Raw genomic sequence first — 16,079 nt, 5'->3', positions numbered from 1 at the left:
GCACGTGGGAACCACCCGCACCGGGGCGCGAACCCGGTTCCCCTGCATCGGCAGGCGGACGCGCAACCACTGCGCCACCAGGGAAGCCCCTCTTCTCCACATTTTGAACTGCACTTAAACATTTAATATATTCATTTTTCTTCTTAAATATTTCAAATGTCTGAATGGCGCACGCAACCTATATCCCCAACTCAAAAAACTTACGACAACCTTAAACAACTCGTTAAAAATCCAATAAATCAAAGTTGTAAGTACAGGAACTTTCAACTTCTTGTATACGTTCCAATAGCATTTACAAACTTTGTCAAATGCTCTTAAACTTTTTAACTTGAAAATTACAAGTCTATCCGCCATAAAAAGAAACAAAACTGTGTTATTTGTAGTGAGGTGGATGGACCTAGAGACTGTCATACAGAGTGAAGTCGGTCAGAAAGAGAAAAACAAATACCGTATGCTAACGCATATATATGGAATCTAAAAAAAAAAAAAAAAAGGTTCTGAAGAACCGAGGGGCAGGACAGGAATAAAGACGCAGACGTAGAGATGGACTTGAGGACACAGGGAGGGGGAAGGGTAAGCTGGGACGAAGTGAGAGAGTGGCATGGACTTATATACACTACCAAACGTAAGATAGCTAGCTAGTGGGAAGCAGCCGCATAGCACAGGGAGATCAGCTCGGTGCTCTGTGACCCCCTAGAGGGGTGGGATAGGGAGGGTGGGAGGGAGGGCATGTGGGGATGTATGTATACATATGGCTGATTCACTTTGTTATACAGCAGAAACTAACCCAACACTGTAAAGCAATTGTACTCCAATAAAGATGTTTAAAAAAATTACAAGTCTACACTTAAGTATACACTTTACATAGAAATTACAAACCTATTTTGTGAGACTCCCTAATATGGCAGATTCTCCTAAAGATTGCGGACATATTAAATATCCGATATACAAGATGTGACACTGATGTGACATATTAAACATGCGATATACAAGATGTGACACTGACACTGACAGAAGGCCGATTAGTGGCTGCCTGGGGTCGGGGTTTTCACTTCATGGGGTTGTGGTGAGGTCGACACCCAGAGAACACATGAAAAGGCCGCATCCAAATGAAAACAGGCAAATAACACAGAACTTTAGGTTTAAAGGCGTCATCCAACAGTAATAATTTTTACAATTACGTCCTTAGCTATAAACTTCCGAAATAAATAACTTTTACTATTGAACTTATCAGTTTACATAAATCATCTCATTTAATCCTCACAACAATCACACAAGGCAAATAGTGTCGTCAAAGGCAAAAGCTGCAAATTAGACCAAAAGCAAAATATGAATCAAGCCTCTCACAGCTGGTGCGTTCTCTGCCCTCGTCCTTTGCAGCAGCCTGTGCTGGGCGGGGAGGCCCCCATCGTCACCTCCTTCTCATGGGCAAGAGCTGAGGCACAGAGACGCCCAGTCACCCGCCCCAGGTCACGGAGCACCTTCTCTCCAGCACTGAGAGGGGCGCTCTGAGCCCGCAGGGAACATCGTGCACGTCAGCTGGGCACCGGCTCCTTCGCACCCCGAGGCACCCCCCAAAGTCCTCGGCAAGAAAACACGTTTCCAATTAAAATGAATTCTCAGTACATTGGCCAAAATTCAGGTTATTGCTTCTACGATCAAGCGTTTCTCTTTTAATGAGTTCTCGAATCTGGGGAGCGGTGTTAACATGGCTGAAGGCGCGGTTGAGAAACTCATTCTTTAAGTACCGCAGCGAAGTCGCCACCCCGCCTGGGCTGCTGCACCAGATCTCCCGGGACCGCCTCTACCAGGCAGACGGGGCTGCCCGGACGGGACGCAGAGCGGCCGCCGGGGGCGCTCCCGCCCGTTTGCGGCTGACCCGTTCGGCAAGTCGGCTGACGCTGAAACAGCTCCTCCCTGGTCACCCGCGTTCCAGGCCTCGCGAGACTTCCGTCTGCTCTTCGTGCCCTCCACGCTCTGTCCCGGGAAGCTTTCCCTGCCGAGAAGCGATCCGTGGCCCCCGGATCGTGGTGAAGGTGGGAGTCGGCTCGGCCCAGACCTCCAGGCCTCGTGAGACGGAGGGTGAGGGCGGCTGGAGGCCCGAGGGCCAGGGACACCCCACGCCTGTCCCAGCCCCGCCTCTGCCTCGTCGGCTCCCCCACAGGGTGAGGGAGGGGCCGGGCCAGCAGCCGCAGGGACACCCCCGCCCCGGCCCCTGGGCCTCACATGGGCTGGGCCCAACTTGGTTTCTGCCCGACCCCCGGCTAAACGTCCTCTGACGCAGGTGGGGGCAGCGGAGGACATGGTTTCAGAGGAGGCCACTCCCGCCAGGCTGGCTGATGCTTTCTGCAAAACCAGCTCTACTGAGACAGAACGCGCGTTTGCCCTGCGTGCGCCAAAGTGCCACCGCCACTGGGGCCGTGCCCGTCAGGTCACCTCCCCTTCACCAGCGCCGCCAGGCTGCCTGCCAGCGTCACAGACCCGTCTTCTCTGGAATTTCACACAAATGGAAACCCAGTATGAACTCGTCTGTGTCTCTTTCACTCCACACAGGGCTCTCAAGACTCCTGTCCGTTGTTGCTGCCTCGGTAGTTTATGCCTTTTTATTGCTGAGAATTCCAGGATTCGTCCATTCACCCGCTAGTGAACCCTCTGGGCGGCATGGGGGTGTATGCTGAGGAACTGCCTCCCATGGCTGTAGAGGCGGATGACCCCCGAGGTCTGCGGTCGACAGGCTGGGGGCCCCGGGAGCCCATCGCGTAAACTCCAGTCCAAAGGCCGGTAGGTTTGAGACCCAAGAGGAGCCAGGGATTCAGTCCGAGACTAAAGGCAGGAGAAACACAGTGTCCCGGCGCAGAGCCGTCGGGCAGGAGAATTCGCTCTTCCTCATGGGGGGTCAGCCTTTTCATTCCGGTCAGGCCTTCAGCTGCTCGGAGGGGGCCCACCCTCAGGACGCGTGCAGCTCCATTGTTCATCTCATCCACAAACACCTTCCCAGACACACCCGCGATCACGTCTGGCCAGACACCTGGGCGCCCCGTGCGTGGCCTGTCAAGTTGTTTGCTGTTTGGGGCTGATGTGAGCATTTGTGCACAAGTCTTCATGGAGACACATTTCAGTTCTGAGAGTCTGACCACTGGGTCGTGGGGTGAGTGCACATTTAGCTTCTTAAGGAAATGGCCATAGAGGAAAACAACAGAGTGGGAAATCCGCCGCCGGAGTAGGAGGGCTTCAGGTAAAGCTGCCTGGTTCTTGGCAAATAAATAAACACGGAAGATAAATATTTTTATTGAAAATAGAGGAATCATGAAACATATACAAAGAGATCTCAGATTTCTTTACATGCTGTTCTTAGGGGTTAGTTACTTGATTATACCTTTGGCAGTTAATTCAGTGGAAAAGGAAAATCCCAAGTTACCTTTCAGGGGCCTGCGCGTCTCCGTTTTGCGTTGCCTAACAGGCCGTGGCGTCTGCGGGAAACACGGTTTCGTTTCTATGCTGCGGGCTTCGGCTGGGCCGGGCCGGGCTGTCGCTGTTGGTCGGGACCGCGGTCACCTGCAGGGTGGCAGCAAGGTTGACAGTGGCTGGCCGTCGGCCGACGCAGGGCGTCTGCCGACAGGAGGACCAGGGCCCGCGCTCAAGGCCGCGGGAGCGGCGGACACAGGCCAGCACGTGTCTCAGCCTCTGCTGGTGCCACACCTGCCAACTCCCCACGGCTGCGGCGAGTCCACAGCCGAACGCAGGATCGGGGGAGAGAAATGGCCGAGGAAATGCTCAGCGGCAGTGCCAGTGATCGGGCTAGAGGGGAGGCCAGAGGGGACAGCGGAAGGGGGTCGTGAGAAGAGGTCAGACTCCAGACATAACTAAAGACAGAGCCACTGTGATGTCCTGTCAGATTCACGGTGCGAAACAGAGAGGAAGAAAGGGGTCAAGGATTCATCTGAGCCTCAGTATCCATGACCTCACAGGAGGAACTAGGGTTAAGGGTAACGTCCATCCGAGGAGACACAGACACCCAAAGCCTGGCACCCAGAGGACCGCACACTCAGCTTAACAATTAGAAGAAGAGGGGGCTTCCCTGGTGGCGCAGTGGTTAAGAATCCGCCTGCCAATGCAGGGGACACGGGTTCGAGCCCTGGTCTGGCAAGATCCCACATGCCGCAGAGCAACTAAGCCTGCGCGCCACAACTACTGAGCCTGCGCTCTAGAGCCCACGAGCCACAACTACTGAGCATGTGTGCCACAACTACTGAAGCCCACGCGCCTAGAGCCCGTGCTCTGTAACAAGAGAAGCCACCACAATGAGAAGCCCGTGCACCACAATGAAGAGTAGCCCCCACTCGCCGCAGCTAGAGAAAGCCCGCGTGCAGCAACGAAGACCCAACGCAGCCAAAAATAAATAAATTTTTTTTAAAAAAGCAGGGTTTGTGTTCTAAAAAAAAAAAAATTAGAAGAAAAGAATTAGAAGTCTCTCCCCTGCTCCAAAGACTGCAAGAAACGTTGCTGCTTTAAACCTTGGTGCCCAGTGGACGGGGCATCCTGCCCCAGGTACTTACAACCATCACTAGTTCTCACTGCAGATTGGCAGCCTAAACTCACGTTCCTAGTTCAATAAAGTCCCTTCACACTGAGAGCTGGATTTAAGGCATCTCCAAATGGGGAAGAAAAAAACCCTGCACTTCCTCTCTGGGCGAATTTTTCTTTATCTTTCATCTCTAAGAAACCCACAAATGACTTTCCAGTGAGTAGCAACTGGAGAAGTAATACTCTCTTTCCCTTTCAGCGACCAGAAAAATTCATTTTTTAATTTACTCTCACAGAGCTCACAGATAAAACGCATACAGGCACAAAAGAAATGAGCCTCCAGGGAATTCCCTGGCGGTCCAGTGGTTAGGACTTGGCGCTTTCACAGCTGAGGGTGCGAGTTTGATCCCTGGTCCGGGAACTAAGATCCCACAAGCCACTCGGCCAAAAAATTAAAAAATAAAATTTTTTTTTAAAAAAGAAGAAAAAGAAATGAGGCGCCATGATTGAGAATAAACAGAAACAACAGACAGCAGAAATAGACCTACAAGGACTTTAGATTTTAGAATTATCAGACAGAATGTAATTGAACTATGTTTACTATGTCTAAAGAATTAAAGGCAAGATTAAAAATATGTGCAGAGAACAAGAAATTATAAGTAATGACCAAATAGAAGTTCTAGAAATTTTAAAAAATAATAATGATATTTGAAATTTAAGACTCAATGGATAGATTGAACACACAGATGAAGAAACACTAAAGATACAGTTGAAGGAATGATTAGCATGTTGCAGGGAGAGCCACAGAAATGGGAAGAATGAAAAAGAGGTTCAAGGATGTGAGGACAGAGAGAGAGGGTCCAGGGTATGTCTAATCAGTAACCAGAGGACAGGAAACAGAGAAGGAGCAGAGACAATATTTGAAAAGATTACAGCTGAGAATTTGCCAGGATTAATTGAAGATCCTATCCATAGACTCAAAAGCCCAATAGATCTCAAGTCAAAGGAAAAAATATCTACACCAAGACACATGATACTGAAAGTACAAACACCAAAGCATGAAGAAAAATGTACAGGACACTTAAAATCCCCCCCCCAGAGATAAACTTTGCTAATGTTTTGATTTATTTTCTTTGAGATATTTTCCAAGTGATCATATTTATTCTGATATTTTTTCCTAATATACTATGAACATTTCTCCAGGTTAATACATTTTCTTCTAAATCATAATTTTAAAGGCTTCATGACATTCCACCATATAAATGTATGACAATTTGTTTAAGCAGAATCCAACTGATGGACATTTAAATTATTTCCGATTTTTGGCTATTTTAAATAGTGCGTGTGGTACATATATCTTTTCCACATCACTGTTTCTTTAGGACACATTCTTAGAAGTGGAATTGCTGGGTCAAAAGACATAAACTCCATTGAGACTTTTCATGTATCTGCCCCCCTGCTTCCCAAAGAGACCAGCCGTTCCCGTGGACGGAAGTCTCCTCACCAGCTAACTCTGGACGGCTTGGTGGACGCACTTCCCAAGTTAACTGATTCTCATCTACACATCAGTCCAAAACCAAAAGACCTGATGCTTCTATACTAGCAGAAGAACACAGACCAGGAGCTTGGGAAGGGGAGGCCGCCCCCGTCTGAGGACTTTGCTGGTGAAGGGAGGGGAGATCAGAGGCCCCCTGATGTGGGGCCACTTCACATCCCACGTAGGAACTAAGGTGACCAAAGTCCCTCAGGAACATAAAAAATATGAGCATTTGAAAACCTTTTCAGCTCTTTCCCTGTTGTCCAAAATGACTATGCTTCATTCACTTGAACAAAACAGTTTAAAATGCAGTTGCCATCTATTCTATACCAGCCAGGCAGCTGTTTATAATAAAGGTGGTCTCAGTTCATGCTGTGTGACTGAGGGCATTCGGCCTCTAATCACAGCCGTAATCTCGTTTTCACATTTCTCTCTGGTCCATCCTACTTGACCCTGCTTATTGAAGCACTTTTATTGTGCTGGTTCAAAGGACAAGGGATTGAGCAGAAACAAAAGTGAGGTCTGAGGATTGTGTTCACGACATGTGCCCGGTCCTGCTCTACGGTCAATGAACAGAAACTCTCTGGAATCCGGCCAAGCCACTTAATGGAAAATTCTGACTTCTAAAAATTATTCCTGGTTCTTTTTTAAAGCATCACAATTCGCCCAGGTTGAGAGAGAAAGGTCCGTGTACTCAGGACAGGAGCACAGCTAGCTAGGTAGCCAGCCATATCAGCCAGGGTTCCTCAAATTTTGTGTAAAGAGCGGGGTAGTAAATATTTTAGAGGTTTCAAGCCAGACGGTCTCTGGTGCAACTACTCTGTTCTGCTGTTGCTGCTCGAGAGCAGCCAGCCTCTGTGAGCCCCTGGTGTCCCCGCACACCAGGAAACCCCCCAAAGGCCGGGGCAGGACCTGGCCTGCAGGCAGCAGCTTTGCCAGTCCCTGGTTCTCATCTGACAGTCACCTCAAGGGGCCCCTCCAGCCTTGAAATCCTTTGACTCTGTCAGTAGGCTCAGCATGTGGCATTTGGATTAGGTTGTCCGATGCCGGCTGGTGTGGGGATGAGGATGGAGGGAGAGGAAATTGCTCCAATCTGCAGAGGCAGACAGACGCTGGCAGTAACACCCGCCGGCCGACGCTCCCTGGCCATTGGACTGCGTTCTCTGCCTGCACACTGGGCCCTCTTCAGCCCATCCTGAACAAAACCACTCGGATTAATATTGTAGAGCTCCATTTTGAAGTCACTCACCTGTTTAAAGACCATCTGTGGGTCCCATTTGAATAAAGCTTCGAGGTCCCACAGTCTAGCTCCAGCTGTTACTGGCTTTGGGGGACTGTTACCCCACGTGGACTCCACACCTGAACCAAGGGGAACACCCGCTCACCCACCAACCTCCTAACGCGGCTGGCGGGTCCTTCTGCAGTAGCTGCTTCTGTTAGTGTCTCAGAGTAGAATGTCCCCTGTCTTGCCCGACCCACTCATCGACCCCAATTTAAAATCCAGTCTCTCCAGACATCTCCCCATATCACCGACGTGGACAACAGCTCCTTTAGCCTCCTTGCAGCATGGCCCTGATTTTGTGGCCTTCCCGTCCCACGGATCACGTGACACCGCAGGGTGGAGGTGCCCTGGCTGGCCCTGATGCTTCCCGACTGCTCTGTAAGACGCTTCTCCCGCGTTGCCTTGTCCGTTGTTGATGCCCGATCAGCACTGATCAAATGAAGAAGCATGAATGAAGAAACGATGTTGTTTCTACCATTCCTAGAGATGAGATTCTTTGTGTTGGGTTTTGTTTATTTGGCTCCTTTAAAGTCACTTCACAGGCAGGCACAGACATGTATTTCACAAGTGGTTCTTTTTCCTTTTGTTTTTTTTTTAACAGGTGGTGGGCTGTAGGTTGTTTGCTTGTTTGTTTTTTAATATTTATTTATTTATTTTGGTCGCGCTGGGTCTTAGTTGCGGCACACGGGCTCTTCGCTGCGGCATGCGGGATCTAGTTCCCGGACCGGGGATGGAAACCAGGCCCCCTGCGTTGTGCAGGGTCTTAGCCACTGGACCACCAGGCAAGTCCTCACAGGTGGGTCTTAATAACTATAGAGCTCATCTTAAAAAAACAGCAGTAATGAGTAAAGCACAACAGCAGCCTATTCCCAATGACGTTATGCTAAAAAACATTTTTAAGAGGTCACAGTAAACTACAGAAATATTTTATATAATCAGAAATGCTCAGGGGAACTACATTAAAAATACTTAGGATCTATCAATGCAAAGGTAGACTATAAATGTAATTGTATTTATATACAAATTACATGAACATATGGATAAGGACCAGATGGAGGAAATATTGATATGCCAAGAGGGTGAAGTTTCAGATATATTTGTTGTATTAAAATGTTTTCCCTTTATTATAACAATTTAATATTCTTTACTGCTTTTCCAAAATAATCTTACCCAAAATATTTTTTTTAAATCTAAAGCAGAATATTTACCAAAAAGAATTGTCCAGAAAGCTATTATTTAAAAACCCTAACTCCAAAATGTAATTAATTACTTTCTACTATGTGTGATTGGAAAAGCTCTTTAGAATCTTTTTTGTTTCCTGCTCCCGGCTCCCTGCAGGTCACCAAAATGGGGTCCATCAGCCCCTCACCACAGGGTCACCGTGGAGCCGTGGCGCTTCGCTGCGTGTTGACTGAAAGCTTGACCACACGATTATCTCAGAGATTGAATTCAATAGGATGGAGAAGCTTCTGGTCCACATCACCAGACTAGGGGAAGAAGAAGAAAGACAAACAGGGATTTAAACAACTACCTCTGATTTCAGAAGGTTTGCTTCTTCACAGTCTTTGAGCAAAACTCACCTAGATTTGAGGGCTTCTGGACTCTACCACAGAGTTGAGATTTCAGTGACAAAACAAACCCGTTTCTTTCTTGCTTGATGCGCCCGCGTGTCACTGGGAATGTCACGCACGGGAACCCATCCCACGCTGCCAAAGAGAAAACCTCGTTCCTTCTTGCACACACGGCGGGGAACAGAATCACGAACGCGCCCAACCAACACATACAAGGCTTTCAAGGTGCGGCGGCATGAAGCTGCTTAACCGCCCACCAGCTTAAGTCAAAACACACTGTTTTTCACACAGAGGAACAAGCTCAAGTGTACCCAGACAGGCTCCGGAACAACAGCTAATACTTCAGTATAGATTTTTTTTTCCGTTCTAGTTCTGGGGAAAGGGCATAGTTTTTCTCCTGCAGCTTCTCAACTGAAGAACGTTGTAAGCGATCAACTTCCTGTAATAATAACAAGAGTCACCCTTCAGCGCCCACTGTGCGCCGAGCCCTACTGCAAGGCCAGCCCCACCCCTGGACCCGGGCACGTGGCCGGCGGTCCCGGGGCCCGTCTCCGGGCACAAAACATGACCAGAACGGAACCAGGCGGAGAAAGACGGACTCTGCAGAAGGAGCAGCAGGTGTGGGGAGAAGACACGTTGTCCTGGGCCGTCTGGGGAGGAGGCCAGGCCCCCGGGAAGGCTGCCCCGCCGCCTCCAAGGAAGGCCCCAGGGGACCCTCTGTCCGCCGACTGGGTGCAAACCCGACGCCTCCCCGGCGGCCTTCAGAGCCGCTGGTCCTTCCTCCAAGCCTCTCCACCCGCCACCACTCCCGGGTCAGCATCTCTGTTAAAGCAACGAGCGAGCAAATGCTTAAAAGATTATTCGGAAACGGCTCCAGCAGCGCGCTCAGCCCGCCCGCCCGCGGCGCCCCCTGCGGAGCCCGTCTGCGCTCGGGCCGCTCCCGGCCGCACCCGGGCCAGGCGCCTCGGGGGACCCCGCGCGCCCCGCGCCCGCCCGTCGGTGCAGAAGCAGCCCCGCCCTCGGCGCACCCCCTACCCCCCCACGGCCTCTCGGTGCGTCCCCGACGGTGACCCTCCCGGAACGTCCGGCTCGCGCTGGTTGGAGCCTCGGCCCCGGGGCTCCGAGCACAGCGCTTGGTCGGGGGTCGGCGGACCCGCGGGAGAAACGAGCGCCCCACCTCCCCCCACCCACAGGACACGGGTACCCGACCGCAGGCTCGCCCCACGCCCCCGCGCCTCCCCGTCCGTCTGTCCGCCCGCCATCTGTCCCGTGTGACCGCGGGGACCCCGCGAGGACCGCTGTCCCAACTCCAGGGCGCCCACGTACGCCCTAGTCGGGGGGCGGTGCTGGCACCCAAGGGCAGCTCCCAACACACCTGGTTCGTCGCTGGGGCGAAATCACGACCCAGATAAGGAAGCGAGGCGGCGGCCCAGGTGAGGAAGGGGGACATTGGCGCTGGCGCAGAAAAGACCAAATTGAAATTCACGCTCAGGCTAAGGCTCAAGCTCCTCACAGACGTTCCTATTTCAAGTCGCGGACATGAGTTAATGCTCTTTCTCTGAGACTCGTATTTTTAATGCACCCATTTTTATCAGACTTAAATTTTCTCATTCTTATCAAATATACATGGAACTTTCCACTGTAACCATTTTTCAGTGTGCGGTTCGGTGGCATTAAGTACATCCACACTGATGTGCAGTCACCACCACCACCCAGCTCCGGAACTCTGCCCGCTTCCCAAGCTGAGACTCTGTACCCATTCAGTACTAATCCCCTACTCCCCCTCCCCTCAGCCCCTGGCAGCCACCATTCATTCTCCTGTCTCAATGAGTTTCCCTATTCTAGGTACTTCATATAAATGGAATCATAAGTCTTTTCCTTCTGTGTCTGGCTTATTTCACCTAGCATAATGTTTTTAAGGTTCATCCATGTTGTAGCATGTATCAGAATTTCCTTCCCTTTCAAGGTTAAATAATATCGCACTGTATCTACACACATTGTTTATCCATAATCTATCGATAAACATTTGGGTTGTTTCCACCTTTTGGTTATTGTGAATTAATTTATTTTCTTTTCAGTAGTACATTTATATGATTTAAAAACAAAGCAGTACCAAGGGCAAATAGCAAGACCTAGCCATCTCCTGTCACACTCCTGATTCCTGTCCTGTTGCCCAAAGGCAACTCTTTGGGCTCGCTCTTCTGGTCATTACAACTGTATTTCTAAACATACCTGCAGTGCATTTTCTTGAGTTTTAAAATGTGTAATGTCCTCTCCTGACTCCCCACCACAGAAGACTGGCCCCACTTCTACACACACCCTTCGCGTACCCACCCAGAAACGTCTCCCTACACCACTTTCCCAACACAACCACATCCCACATTTTGGCAAAATACGTTTCAGTGTTTATAGTACCGTGTGTGCAGTCAGGGTCCAGCCAGGAGACAGCACACCAGTAATATGAAGAGAAAATTTAACACAGTTATTAACTAGTAATTAGGGAATTGACAACTCTAAGTGTGGAAACATCGGGGCTAGGGAGCAGCTGCTGTCTCTAGGATGGGGAGAGAGCGCCCTCCCCCCCGGGGCAGAGACCTGTGCTTGTGACCTCCTGGGGGCAGAAAAGGTGGGTGATGTGCCAATGCTGAGGTTTCAGTGAAACCTGGACGTCTTGCCTGGAAAAGAGAAAACCAACGCCTGAAACCCAAGAGAAGCCAGCCCCTTACTCTCTCCAGGCCCTCCAGTGCCCTCCAGCGAGACCTGACACTGTGACATCACAAAGGAGACCGTGTGCGGGTCCAGCTCCAGCACCACAAGGCAGGGCCGGGAGAGACGCACCCTGGTCCCAACCCGTCACCTCCCGCCCATCCTGTTCCTGGACCCACATCTTCCCTTTCCTCCTTGGTCACCTCATTTTGGGGGGAACTGAGTTGCTTTTTGACAAATGTATCCAAAAGGTAAACTTTCTGAGAACTTGCATATCTGAACACACCCTGGTAGTTTGGCAAGCTACAGAATTCCAAACTGGAAATCACTTTTGTCACAATTGTAAAGGCACTGTGCCATCCTTTTCCATCTCCCAGCACCGCTGCTAAAAAGCCTGATGACATCCTGACTCCTAATCTTTTGTATGTGATGTTTTGTTTTGTGAATCCTTCCTCTGTGGAACCCTTTAGAATCTTTTCTTCACATGCAGACTTTTTAAATTTCCCAACAATGTGTCTTGGGTCACAGTCTTTAGTCACTCTGTGCGCCCTGGGCCCTGTTCCATCTTCCTCCCCTGCATTTTCTGTTCTTTCTGGAAGTTCTGGTTGTTTCATGTTGGACCTCCTAGGCTGAAACTCAAATTTTCTTTTCTCTCTCATACTTTGCCCTTTTTCATCTTCATGCTCGACTTTATGCAAATCTTCTCAACCTTGTTATCCAGTCTTTCTACTGGGTATTTCCATCATATATATATATATATATATATATATAAATACACATATATATATATATATTTGTTGCGGAGCACGGGCTCTAGGCGCGCGGGCTTCAGTAGTTGTGGCTCGTGGGCTCAGTAGTTGTGGCTCGTGGGCTCTAGAGCGCAGGCTCAGTAGTTGTGGCGCACGGGCTTAGTTGCTCCGCGGCATGTGGGATCTTCCCGGACCAGGGATCGAACCCATGTCCCCTGCATCGGCAGGCGGATTCTTAACCACTGCGCCACCAGGGAAGTCCCTCCATCGCATTTTTAATGTCTAACATTCCTTTTCCATAGCTTCTGATTGCTTCCTGTATGTTTATCTTCCCTCGAATATCACTTTAAATTTTTTTTAAAGTTTTCTTCTGCTTCCTCCACGGTAGTTTGTTTCTTGCACCTTCCTTTTATTTGGATATCCATCTTTCCAGTTGGAAGTTTCCGTCCTTTCTCCAGAACGAGAAGACACCTGACAGGAGGCTGTGGACATGAGCAGGGGCTCCTGCCAGACTCAGGGAAGGCTCACCGTGGGGAGCAGACTGTGGGGTCTCTGCCTCTTGTCCTGGGCTCGTCTGTTTCCCGGGGTGGGGGGCGTGCCCCAGATCTCCAGCTTCCTGGGTGCTAGGCTGGGTCTCCCACCAGCCCTCCTGTCTGCCCCACTTGGCGTCTGTGGCCCTCGGCCTCACCCTCCCCTGAGTCTCCAGACCCCATGGGCGTAGGGAACGCTGCATTGCTGGGGCAGAGGATTTTGGAAAGGGCCAAACGGCTTCTTTTACAGACTTTTAAACCATCTACTACACCCTATCTTCAGGGTATCTGCTTAATCCAATTCCTGGGATGCTGGGGCATAAATCACTAGCTCTTTGTTGGACGTATTTAGTCTTCTAGACACTAGTGTAGTGACTGAACACGTGGTGTCTGGAGCCACCCATGGGAACCCTAGTTCCATCACCTCCTAGCTGGTGAGCTTGGGCAAGTTACTCAGCCTCTCTGTACCTCAGTTTCTCCATCTGCAAAATGGGGATAATACAACTACCCTACAATGGCTCCTAGTGAGGCCAGCACACAACCCACAGCCCAGACCTGGCCCACAGCCTGTGTCTGCGTGGCCTGTGAGCTGAGAATGATGCTTACATTTTTAAAAGGTTGAAAACACTCAAAGAAGAACATGAGACAAAGCTGTTAAGAGGCCCACAAAGCCTAAAACGGTTACTATCTGGCCTTTTACAGATCATAAAAGCCTGGCTTTCAGGGCGGTTGTATCAACTGAGTTAATGCAGCTAAAGTACTAGAGCAGAATAAAGCCATTCTTCCCTTTATTCCTCAGTTTGGATATGTTTCTTTTCACACGTGTGATGAAGTCCATAGTGTATCGACGGCACTTAGAGCCACTGAGCCCACACGAGAGCCCAAAAGGCTCAGTTAATAAAACAGACGCCCCAGCTTCTAGGGGTCAGAGGACAAGGGGGATATTATCAAAATACCAACAAGAGGCGTTATACGAAGTAGAAGAATCAGGAGAACGTAGAATACAGGAAACTAAGTTTTAAAAAGCATTTCAGAAAGAGGTAGTGACCTGCAGCTGCTGACTGGCTAGTAACACGAGGCCTCAGAGTCTCCACGGGTCCTGGTGACACGATGAGCTCGCCTAGTGGGATGACGGACATTAAACTTCTCAACATTTAAGAGAAAACAGGAGTTAAGGACCATGAGGCCCGGCAACTCTGAGGAATTCTGCCACAGTGGGAGGGGTATTTCAGAGGATTTTGAAAGACAAGCCCTACAAGGGACCGCAGGCTGGCAGGAGAGGCCCACGTGCTGTAGGTGAATGTGATGGGGCCCCACGGAGACTTCCGCCGGCTTGGACACCTCTCGTGTTTTCCACTGAAGTTAAGAGGCGGGCCAAGCAACTCAGCACACCTCCCCCGCCGCCTGTTTCTGCGCAGCACACTAGTCAACGATGACTTTTTTACATTTTTTAATGGTTCGGAAATTAATTTAAAAGATTTCGTGACGTAAGAAATTTGAATGTCAGTGTCCACAACGAAAGTCTCATTGGAACACAGCCATGCCTTTGCAGCTGCGTGTCATCCAGGGCAGCTTAGACGCACAGGGCGGTCCGGCAGCGGGCAGGCAGCGCTTCATGTGCTGGCTGTATTACGCTCGTGCCCCCGTGTCACCTATTTATTTTTTACCAGTGCAAACCCACCACGCTGAAACAAAATGTTCTCCAAATGTCATGCTGCATTACTGTTATTGAATTACAGGGCGTTTGTTGTGCTGCTTTTGCAAAGACCCCTCCCCCCCCCGCAGCTGTGCTGAGGGAATGCAACATGCACAACACGACCAACTGGGGCTCCATCCTGGTGTTTCCAACTTACGGGAGAGCGGCGCTCAGAAAGCGAGAAAACGCAGGATGGAATACCTCATTCCAGCAGGATTTCCTCACAAAACATAAACGTTCGAATGAGGCTGCAACCAAATTAAGTTTCCAAGCGGCTCATCCGTCAGCCAGGTGCGCATTTCTGGATCAAATAAAATCATCTGATTGCAGCAGCCAAAGAAATGTATCCAGAGAAAACAAGCTCAGCCTTTTGGCAAAAGAATAGCTCCGAGTTGAAGAGTCAAAAATTGAAAAATGAGGCAAAGGTTTTCAAGTGCTTTGCCTCCGCTCTTGAAGAGTGAAAAGATTTTTTTACCCAAATTGCTTAGCTGTCTCTCCTAGAAGTCAATGCCAACTCTGAAGGGACTGAAGACTGGCCTCCATGATTTGTCTGTAGGTGACAACTACAGACAAGAGTATCTTCAAACAAGCTGACGCAACACTCACTCGGGAAAACCTGAAAGCGGCATCTGGGAAGATGTGACTAACGGTGCAAAAACGCGCGTGGAGTAGAAGCCGCCTTCGTTGAAATGGAAGTGTTCGGGGGTTATCCGCTCACCAGCGGGCCCTGAGGTGAACACTGAGCCAGAGGTGTCAGGGCAAGCCCCTCGCGGGGACTCTCCCGCCATCAGTGCTGGGTGTTGGGTCACAGGCCACACGCAGTCCACGGCCAGGCGGCCCCCGGGCTGAACAGGCGGAACGGCACCCAACCACTGTCACGGGAAATCAGCTGTTGTTGCAGGCTCGATGAAGTTCCCGAATAAAGTCAACCTAAAATGACGAGCGCTGGGTGTACCGCCCTGCGCCCCCGTGGCACGTATTTATTTCTCACCAGTGCAAACGCACCGCATCAAAACAAAGTGTGTTCTCCAAAGCAGTGCCTGTACACAAAGCACACTGCAGTTACTTCCAGCAATGAGCGCTGCGTGAATCCCAAGTAACGTCACTTCTCAGGCTGTCCCAAGTGAGAGCAGCAGCTTCTCGGTTCCCACACGTTTCCCACACGCGTAGAGCAGGTATATTTCCCAAGCTCAAACGACAGTTCCAGCAGTGTTTTTCAAAGACCATTGCAATTGTAAAGGAAAATTCCGTATTTCAAATTCTATTTAGCTTTTGCAACCGAGGAGATTCCCTCTAATTTTCAGTTGGAAGTGGTGAATCTGCAACATAATGACTCGCTAAGAGGCAAACCTCAAGTATCAAAATCTAGGAAGTTGTACAAACGCCTCCCAAGTGAGAAACGTGCCAAATTAAAACCCTGTGCTCACGGACTGAGAGCAACATGTGTCCGTACTTACGTTTGAAAACACATTTTCAAAGGTGAA

At 49.9% G+C, this 16,079-nt stretch overlaps 1 long non-coding RNA gene across 1 annotated transcript; it reads right to left on the bottom strand.

Moving 5' to 3' along the window:
• Positions 1-1,047: 1,047 nt before the first annotated feature.
• On the bottom strand, positions 1,048-8,945 carry LOC114487507 (uncharacterized). Its single transcript, XR_003682661.2, has 3 exons — positions 7,311-8,945; positions 3,419-3,555; positions 1,048-3,251 (listed from the first exon to the last, which is right to left on the bottom strand). It is a non-coding gene; the product is annotated as an uncharacterized lncRNA (long non-coding RNA).
• Between the last annotated feature and the right edge of the window lie 7,134 nt (positions 8,946-16,079).

Source organism: Physeter macrocephalus, chromosome 13, assembly GCF_002837175.3.
Source record: "Physeter macrocephalus isolate SW-GA chromosome 13, ASM283717v5, whole genome shotgun sequence".
NCBI lineage: Eukaryota > Metazoa > Chordata > Mammalia > Artiodactyla > Physeteridae > Physeter > Physeter macrocephalus.
This window is presented reverse-complemented; position numbering and strand designations above follow the sequence as displayed.